Below are 9069 nucleotides of genomic sequence, written 5' to 3' on the forward strand. Positions count from 1 at the left end.
TTTGTTTGTTCTTGTGTTTTAATTATGAGTAGCTAAATTTCTTGCACCCGCTTGGGTAGTAATCATGTCATAGGGTCGATTTAATGTTGCTTGTAAGTGTTAAACAAGGTTTATATGTTTAATCGAAGATCCACATTTATTTAGGTTTAAATATTGTTTTCATCTTTTATATTATTTGATTGATAATTGTAACTAGAAGTTCGGGAGAAATCTATGTCATTGTCAATTGGTTTATGAAACGGTTAATCGGTCTATAATTAACCTAAAATCGTTGGAGTTTGGGAGAAACCAACGATAAAGATTTTTAACAATTAAATTCATTTTGAGTGAGTCAACGCTTATGATAGAGGGATCTGATTAGGCGAATAAGCAGTTCGGGAGAAAGCTTTTAAAGAATAAATCATAAAATCAACTTAGGTTCTTAATGCTTAATTGTTTTGAGTAGAAATTAAGTACGGGAGTAATAATCATATCTAAAGCAATTAAAGTTTCAAGTATAACGAGAGTTCATCTTGTCTACCTTCTAAGTCGTTCAACAAATGCAAGTAATATTTAGACCCGTTGATTGGCTTGTGAGCTGATTCAAGTAGGTGTTTTTTTAAATCTTTGTTAAGATTTAACAACCAAATATTCTCTTGCGATTAATCCTACGGGATTACTGACTTTTCTTACTAACTTTTGCAACGTGGCAATTCGGCCACAAAACCCCCTTTTTTAATTTGAATCACTTTATTGTAACAATTGCTTAATAAGTCCTTGTGTTTGACCTCGGTTTACCAAGTCAACTATATTGCATACGAACGGGTCCACTGCCCGCAAGTGTGTAGTAGTCAGTAGCTTCGTATTTTGTGTTTATAAATTTATAACTAGAAAATACACATCAAGAATCAATTTTTTTGTAAGAACCGTGAGAATTCCTAAATTTCATATTGAATCACATGTTTTTTTTTGTTCATTCACATGTGAAACATTATAAAAATATATGTTGTAGAAAAAAAAAATTTCAAAACCTCATATATAGCCGTTTGTCACATGTGAACAAAAAACATGTAATAACACGATTTTATCACTCGAATTCACATCAACAATGGCGGTTTAGTGTGAGTGTGTGTTCTTGGTGTTTGTGTGTGTGTTAAGAGAGAATTGGGATCAAGTGTGTGTTATTTAGGTGTAATGGTATGAAATATGTGTGTCAAAGTTATGTCAAAAATGTTATGATTTCTAAGGAATTGAGGTCTATTTATAGTCTAAACTAACCAACTACGCTAATTATCACAATTAGCCCCTCAACCTTAGAAATCATCAACACATGACTTAACAACAAGTAAGTCCATAACTTAAATTACAATGTATCACTATTTTTGGATTTCTAACATTCTCCCCCTTAGTGATATATTGTAAGGTCTGAAGTACGTGTTGTTTTGTCTTGTAGGAATGAATTTGATGAGCCCGGTGGTGAAGACAATTGGTGTGTTGAAACAAGTCTTCAAAGCTTTCTCATTGTCTTTGGAGAACTTGATTCAGTCTTGGTCTTGGACTTCTTGAAGTTAAATCATTTGTTGATTCTCAATGTTCTTTTTGAACAGAGAATGATGAGTGTGTGTGTATTAAATCTTCAAGGATTGTTGAATCAAAGATCAGAGTTGTCTTTTGAAATGCGGAAGGTATGAACTTGTCTTGAATTCTTCAATCTTCGAATCTTGAAGTCTTTTCTTTGAAGTCTTGGAATGAATTTTCAGAAATATGTACTTTCCCCATTGATATGTGCAATGTAGCTTTTGGTAAAGTGTTGCTATATGACTTGAAGATCTTTAATTTGATGAAGACTCTTTTTGAAGCATTTCTTCTTTTGTCTTGAATCTTCAGCCTTTTGTCCTTTGAAGCTTTGATCTTTGTCACATCGTCTTGAACACTTTTGAGAGTAAACATTTCAATAAGGTTTTGGAAATTCTTTTATGAAAGTAATCATGCTCCTCCTCAATTCATGAGTAATCACAGTCTTTGATTGGAGCATTTTTGAACTTTTTGTAACATCTTGAGTGAGCATCCTTTCATTATTGATCTTGATCTTCTTATCCTTAAAATCATTCTAATTTCTTCCTCAATCAAAAATCAATCATACTATTTTCTCCCCCTCATAATGACAATGTTGGGAACCAATGTCATTATGCAAACATTGATTGAATAGAATGTCAAAATAAATCAAAAGAACCATAGCTCAATGGTGTTTACACAAAGATATATGAACTAACAACTCATCAAGCCAAACCATTAATCCAACCCAAATAACCCTATGGGTGACTAAAATGTAAGGTTGAAGTTGTTGGTATAAGCATTTTATTATGGTGTTGGTGTTTTCTGTGTTGGGGTGATGAGAAAAGAAACCGGATAAGAATGATCCATTTGCATTCAAAAATCGAAAGGATTAATGAAATAACCGAAAGAAATGTATTCCATTTATTGGATTTCTTATGTATCATTGAGAAATGCACAAAGCAAACCCCTAACATAGTTTGGTCTTTTGGCTTTCCAACCTCAAGATTGCTTCAAAGAATGTAAACCATCGTCAGTGTCACCTAAGCATTCGATAAGCATGTTCTACTATCCTTAAAGACTTTTTAGGAAAAATCCAAGGTCACAATAGACTTCTTGTTAACTCAATAATTACACAAATGCAATTATGAGACCTACGTTCAAAACTGGAAATGATGTTAGCAATGGTAGGATGTCCATTTGATCATCGTGAAATATCAATCAAGATATCACTACAAATTTTCCGGCTATATCACAAAGATAAGCATGTATATGACAAAGATATGATGCAAATGTGTCCTAAAGAATGAATAACGATCAAATTAATGATCAATCACGAGAGCTCTAGACACAAAGTGATCAAATGAAGTCGGGGACTGGAGCAGAGTGTCACCCTTTTTTCAATATTAACGTCTTCCAAATGAAGAGTCAATAGAAATGAGAAAATCTCCGTGAGAAATAAAACAAGCATTTGTTAAGAAACACTTGAGTGGTTAGGTAAAGATGTGCATTGCTTCACTGGGTCCATGAAGGCTTCTTCAATACCGAGATATCAACAAATGACATCCGATAGAAATGTGTTTTACCCGGTGATTTGAGAATTTTAGAGAAGGGTATCAAGTCTTTTAGGGTTGAAATTGAAGAACATGTAGTCCTATCAAACTTTTTCAATATATCCTTTATGTACTTACCTAATGATATAAAAATACCAGTTGCTAATTGTTTGATTTGTAAACCCAAAAAGTAATTCATTTCCCCAATCGTGCTCATTTCAAAATGATTGACCATTAGAGATGAAAAGTTTCGGCAAAAAGTTTGACTGGTTAACCCAAAAATAATGTCATCAACATATATTTGGACAAGTAAAACATGCTTACCTTGCTTACGAATAAACAGGGTAGGGTCAATAGTGCCTTTGGTAAAGCCTCCTTTGAGTAAGAAAGTAGTTAAGGAATCATACCATGCTCGGGGTGCCTGCTTCAAACCATAGAGAGCCTTGTCTAACTTGTAAACATGGTTTGGCTTCTTAGGTTCAACAAAACCTTCAGGTTGCTCAACGTAAACTTCTTCTTTGAGTTCTCCATTCAAGAACGCTGTCTTCACATCCATTTGAAACACTGTGAAGTTTCTGAATGCGGCATAAGCTAAGAATATACGAATGGCCTCCATTCTTGCAACAGGAGCGAAAGTTTCATCGAAATCCACACCAGGTTGTTGGCAGCAACCCTTTGCAACCAATCTATCTTTGTTCCTTACTACAACTCCATTTTATCCTTCTTGTTCTTGAAAATCCACTTGGTGCGAATTGGTTCTTCTTTCCTTGGATTTGGAACCAATCTCCATACCTTCAGTCTCTCAAACTGAGCTAATTCATCTTGCATTGCTTTAACCCACTCTGGATCACTAAGAGCTTCAGAGACAGTTTTGGGTTCGATGTTTGATATGTCGTATTTTATGCCCATTTCCCATAGCTTAAAGTGTCGTTTAGTGAGGATTACGAGTCATTTCCGTATACATTTGGTGCGTTTATGGTATTTGTTAGTGTTTCAGGTGGAAAACAGGTACCGAAGCGATATTTTGCAGAAAATAGTGTTTCTGGAGCAAAATGGGTGTTTACGGATGTTTCATGTGGCTCGTAGGTAAAGAATCGAAGAAAGTCAAGACTGGTCAAAAGTCAATGCTGGTCAACCTAAGAGTGCGACGCACCTCATGAAGTGCGTCGCCGTTTTGTTTGCCGTGGAAACAAGTGCTTCGCAGTTCTGTAAAAGTGCGACGCATATTCTCTATAGGCGACAAAAGGCCAGTCAACGAAGTCAAAGTCAATAATAGTCAAAAGAAAAGTGCGACGCACTTAGCCAGGTGCAACGCACCTGGGTGCCGAATCTGTCCAGTTTTCTGAATCATACAAATAGCTGCAAAAACATTCCAATTGGTTATTCGTTTTCCAATCCTTTGTATTCGGTAACCATGAATTCTTTTGTTTCAATTTGCTATTTCATATCAAATATGAGTGGCTAAACGCCTTTTCATCCATCTTGATGGAGTAAGACATTATTTAGGGATTGCACAATATTTATTAATTCAAGTGATTTGATTTAACATTTTGTCGTGAACTTAATTTATTCATTCTTTGTTATTCAATTATTGATTGCGGATAATTTGTATTCATTGCTTAGTGACGACTAGGATTTGGGTATAAGTTATTTTGATTGTTTGGTTAGAAGCAATTGGTTCATTGACGGGTACGGTAGAGGGTAATCAATATTTGATAAGAATTAACGGATTGACGGTTGGGTACAATCGATAGGCAAAATTGTTATCTGAAATGACCAAAACCATTGTTTAACTAGGGAAGTTATAAAAAGGCGTCTCGGGGTACTGGTCTTAATAATGAAACTAGTTTATACAAAAGAGTCAAATAAGTTGTTAACTTGACGGGTACGGACTTGGCGATAAATTTGAGTCTTGGTCATTTAATCACTAAATTGAATTTGAACATCATCAAATGTGTAATCCTAACATTCTGTTGAGCGAAATCAAGATGGGTGACTTTTAAATTATTGTTTTCAACAACAAACTTCTCTTTCGATTAATCCTTTGGGATTACTAACTTTTCAAACTAACTACTTGCAACGTGGCAATTCGGTCACAAAACCCCCCATATTTTACTTGAATCATTGAATGTTTACAATTGCTAATTTAAGTCCTTGCGAACGATCTCGGCTTACCAGTTTTAACTATACTGCATGCGATCAGGTACACTGCCTGTGAGTGTGTAGTAATCAGTATTTTCGGTAAATCGTGTTTATAAATTTAAAGCTAGATTTCGCACAGCAAGTTTTTGGCGCCGCTGCCGGGGACTTAATTTAAGTAGTTGTTTAGTTTTGTGATTCGGACCTTCCTTGCATTCATTTGTGAGGAAGTTAATTGTCTTTAATAGATAGATTTTATTTTTGCTTTAGTTTTACTTTGTAGTTTCTGGTGCGGTTAACGTTTTTTTTTTTTGTAGTGTGTGTGCAGGAGCTGTGTTAGTGGATGAACACAAGGGCCTCGGGTAGAAAGTTAACCAGTCCTTTGTCTAATCCCGGGAAGGCTAGAAGACGTTTGATCAAACCAACTAACACCGAAACCTCGGACACCAATAAAATAGATCCAGATACCGGAAACCGTGACCAACCGGAGGTAGATTTAGATAAAGATTTTTCAACAAAGGAGTCAACGTCCGGGAACACATTCAGTACTAACTTTTCTGCAGGTAGTTTCTCTTTTAGAACTGGTGAAGATTCAGACGAGGAAGGGAAGTCGGACAAGGAAGATAAAACTGCTACTCCAAGTCCAATTGTAACTCCTCGAGTTAACCAACCAGCAAGAGTTGTAATGGGAGACGAACAACCGGTTAACAACAATAACCGGACTTATGGTGAGAGAAGAAGAGAAGTGCCAACAAACAGGGGAAATCCGATTCGCCCAGCAGCCACCGGGGTGACTTTCCAACTCAAAGGAAGTCATTTAAAGAGTGTGGAGGAAGAAAAGTTCGATGGTGTGATCAAGCATGATCCTTATGCTCATCTTGAAAGATTTGAAAAAATTTGCAGGTTTTATCACTATGGAGCAAATCAAGATGATGTTGTAAAGCTTGAACTTTTTCCACTTACTTTATGTGGAGAAGCTAAAGCTTGGCTGAAGGAGCAACCGGATAATTTGTATACAACTTGGAATGAGCTTCGAGTTGGTTTCATTAATGAGTTCTATTCCGTAAGAACTCAAAGGAAGTTGGAGAACAAGATCCGGGGTTTCACTCAAGAAAGGGGTGAAGACGTAGTGGATGCTTGGAAGAGGTACAAAGAAATGATCAGGAACTGTCCGGGAGCAAATCTTGATACAGAAGCAATTGTGGAAATTTTCTATGATGGTTTGCTTAATAGATCTCGTAGGGACTTGGCAGGTACTTTTGGAGGTAGTTTGAATAATGTAACTCCGGCTGAGGGTTACAAAATTTTGGATGATTTGGCCAAGGAGTTCTCGGATCGTGATGAGCTATTGGGTAGGAAAGCAGATGGAAAGACTGTGGCACAGTTAGACGGTGGGACAGAATCTAGTTTGGTTGCTGAAGTGAAAGCTCTCTCGAAACAGATGAACGAGAGATTTGACAACCAAGATGCTAGGTTCAAAAGCATTGAAAGAGATGTCAAGGTGATGGCTGATGGATGTGACCATTGTGGAGACTTGCACTATTCGGATGATTGTCCGGATAGACCCGCTCAAGAAGTTAGCTATGTCCAGAATCAGCAAGGGAATTTTAATCAGAATACCGGTTATCAAAACCGGTCATCAGGTACTTCCTACCCCTCTTCTAATTTTAATACTAATAATTCTGGTTTTGGTGGGAGCAGGTTTAGTAGGTACAATAGTCAGCCGAATGCAAATGCTGAATTGAGAGATATCGTGAAGGAATTGGTTGGCACTCAGAAAGCGACTACAGAGAAGATGGCATCTCAATGGGACGCTATGACTACTAGGTTCGATGGGTTGGCAAATAAGCTTGAGCAAAGTTCGAAGAGTACTCAAGCAACGTTTCAGGATATTGAAGCAAGGTTGGAAAGGCTAGGAAACTCAAGCAGGCAGCCTGGTACCTTACCGAGCAACACTCAGCAGAACCCGAAACCTCAACAAAATAGCCAAGGATCCGGAGGTAAATACAACCATCCGAATGCGAGAAATTAGCAAGTCAACGCAATCACAACAAGAGCATGTAACTCTTATGACTCTGCAAATGCTTCACCTAATGTTGTTACTCCTCTTGTGCAGGTTGAACCAGAAGTTGCGGTTGATGAAGAGATCGAGATGGAGCAGATCCCGGCCGTGAAGAATCCGGCCATTCCATCTAAGAAAGTTGAGAAACCTACTGTTGAGGCACCTCCTGTGAAGCCTTACAAACCGAAGGTGCCTTATCCTCAACGGTTGAAGCAAGGGAAGATAAAGGAGAACTTCAAGAAGTTCGTTGATCTAATTCAGAATGTTAACATTACTATTCCATTATTTGATCTCCTTGCAGGTATGCCCAACTATGCAAAGTTTCTCAAAGATCTCATTTTGGATAGGAAGAAACTTCAAGAAGATAAGACGGCAGTCATGAGTGCCGAAGTTTCAGCGATAATAAAGAACGAGATACCCCCTAAGCTCGATGATCCAGGGAGTTTTCTTATTTCTTCTTCTTTTGGTCTTGAGTTATATAAGGCATTGGCCGATCTTGGGGCCAGTATTAATTTAATGCCTTATTCTGTTTACAAAAAGTTGTCTCTTGGTGCATTGACCCCGACCCGCATGAGCATTAGGCTTGCGGATAGATCATTCCAATATCCCATGGGAATAGCGGAAAATTTACAGATTAAAGTGGGTCATTTGATTTTCCCGGTTGATTTTGTTATTCTAGAAATGGAGGCAGACATTAATGTGCCTCTAATTTTAGGCCGACCATTCCTCATGACCGCGGATGCTATCATCCGGGTCAAGGCCAAGGAAATATCTCTAGGTGTCGGTGATGACTGGGTTGTTTTTAATGTAGATAAAGCTCTTAAGCATCCATACTCATGTGATGAATCTTGTTTCAGGATCGATGTGATCGAGGAGGAAGATGCTTTGGAAAAGGAGCTTATGGACTACTTGGATATGGAAGATGGACAAGCAGTGTTAGCTTGTAGTGAAGAAGAGCATGAGTTGGTTGAAGAAATGTTGCATGAAATCATGGCTCTTAATGTTGATGAAACTCCACCGGAGGATGAACCTTTCGAAGAAATCAATAATGATAGAAGCATCCGAGTGCCTACATCGGTTGAGAGTCCTCCAACCGATTTGGAACTTAAGCCACTTCCGGATCACTTGGAGTATGCATATTTGGAAGGTACATCTTTTCTTCCTGTTGTTATTTCATCTTCTTTGCTGGAGGATGAAAAGTCTAGACTTATTACCGTGTTGAAGGCCCATAAAAAGGCCTTTGCATGGAAGATTTCCGACATCCCGGGTATAAGTCCAGAATTTTGTAAGCGCACAATTAACTTTGTTGATAATGTTAAACCTGTTGTGCAAAGACAACGGAGATTGAATCCAAATATGAAGGATGTTGTTAAAAAAGAGGTTTTGAAATTGTTAGATGCGGGAATCATATTCCCCATCTCTGATAGTTCATGGGTGAGTCCAATACATTGTGTACCGAAAAAGGGTGGGATGACTGTTGTTGTAAATGACAAAAATGAATTAATTCCCACAAGAACTGTCACGGGGTGGAGGGTATGCATTGATTATCGGAAATTGAATGAAGCGACCCGCAAAGATCATTTCCCTTTACCATTTATTGACCAAATGCTCGAACGGCTCGCCGGAAACGAGTATTTCTGTTTTTTAGACGGGTTTTCCGGGTATTTCCAAATACCCATAGACCCGAAAGACCAAGAGAAGACTACCTTTACTTGTCCCTATGGCACTTATGCCTATAGGAGGATGCCTTTGGGTCTTTGTAATGCACCCGGTACTTTCCAA

Source organism: Erigeron canadensis, chromosome 2 (assembly GCF_010389155.1).
Source record: "Erigeron canadensis isolate Cc75 chromosome 2, C_canadensis_v1, whole genome shotgun sequence".
NCBI classification, from domain to species: domain Eukaryota; kingdom Viridiplantae; phylum Streptophyta; class Magnoliopsida; order Asterales; family Asteraceae; genus Erigeron; species Erigeron canadensis.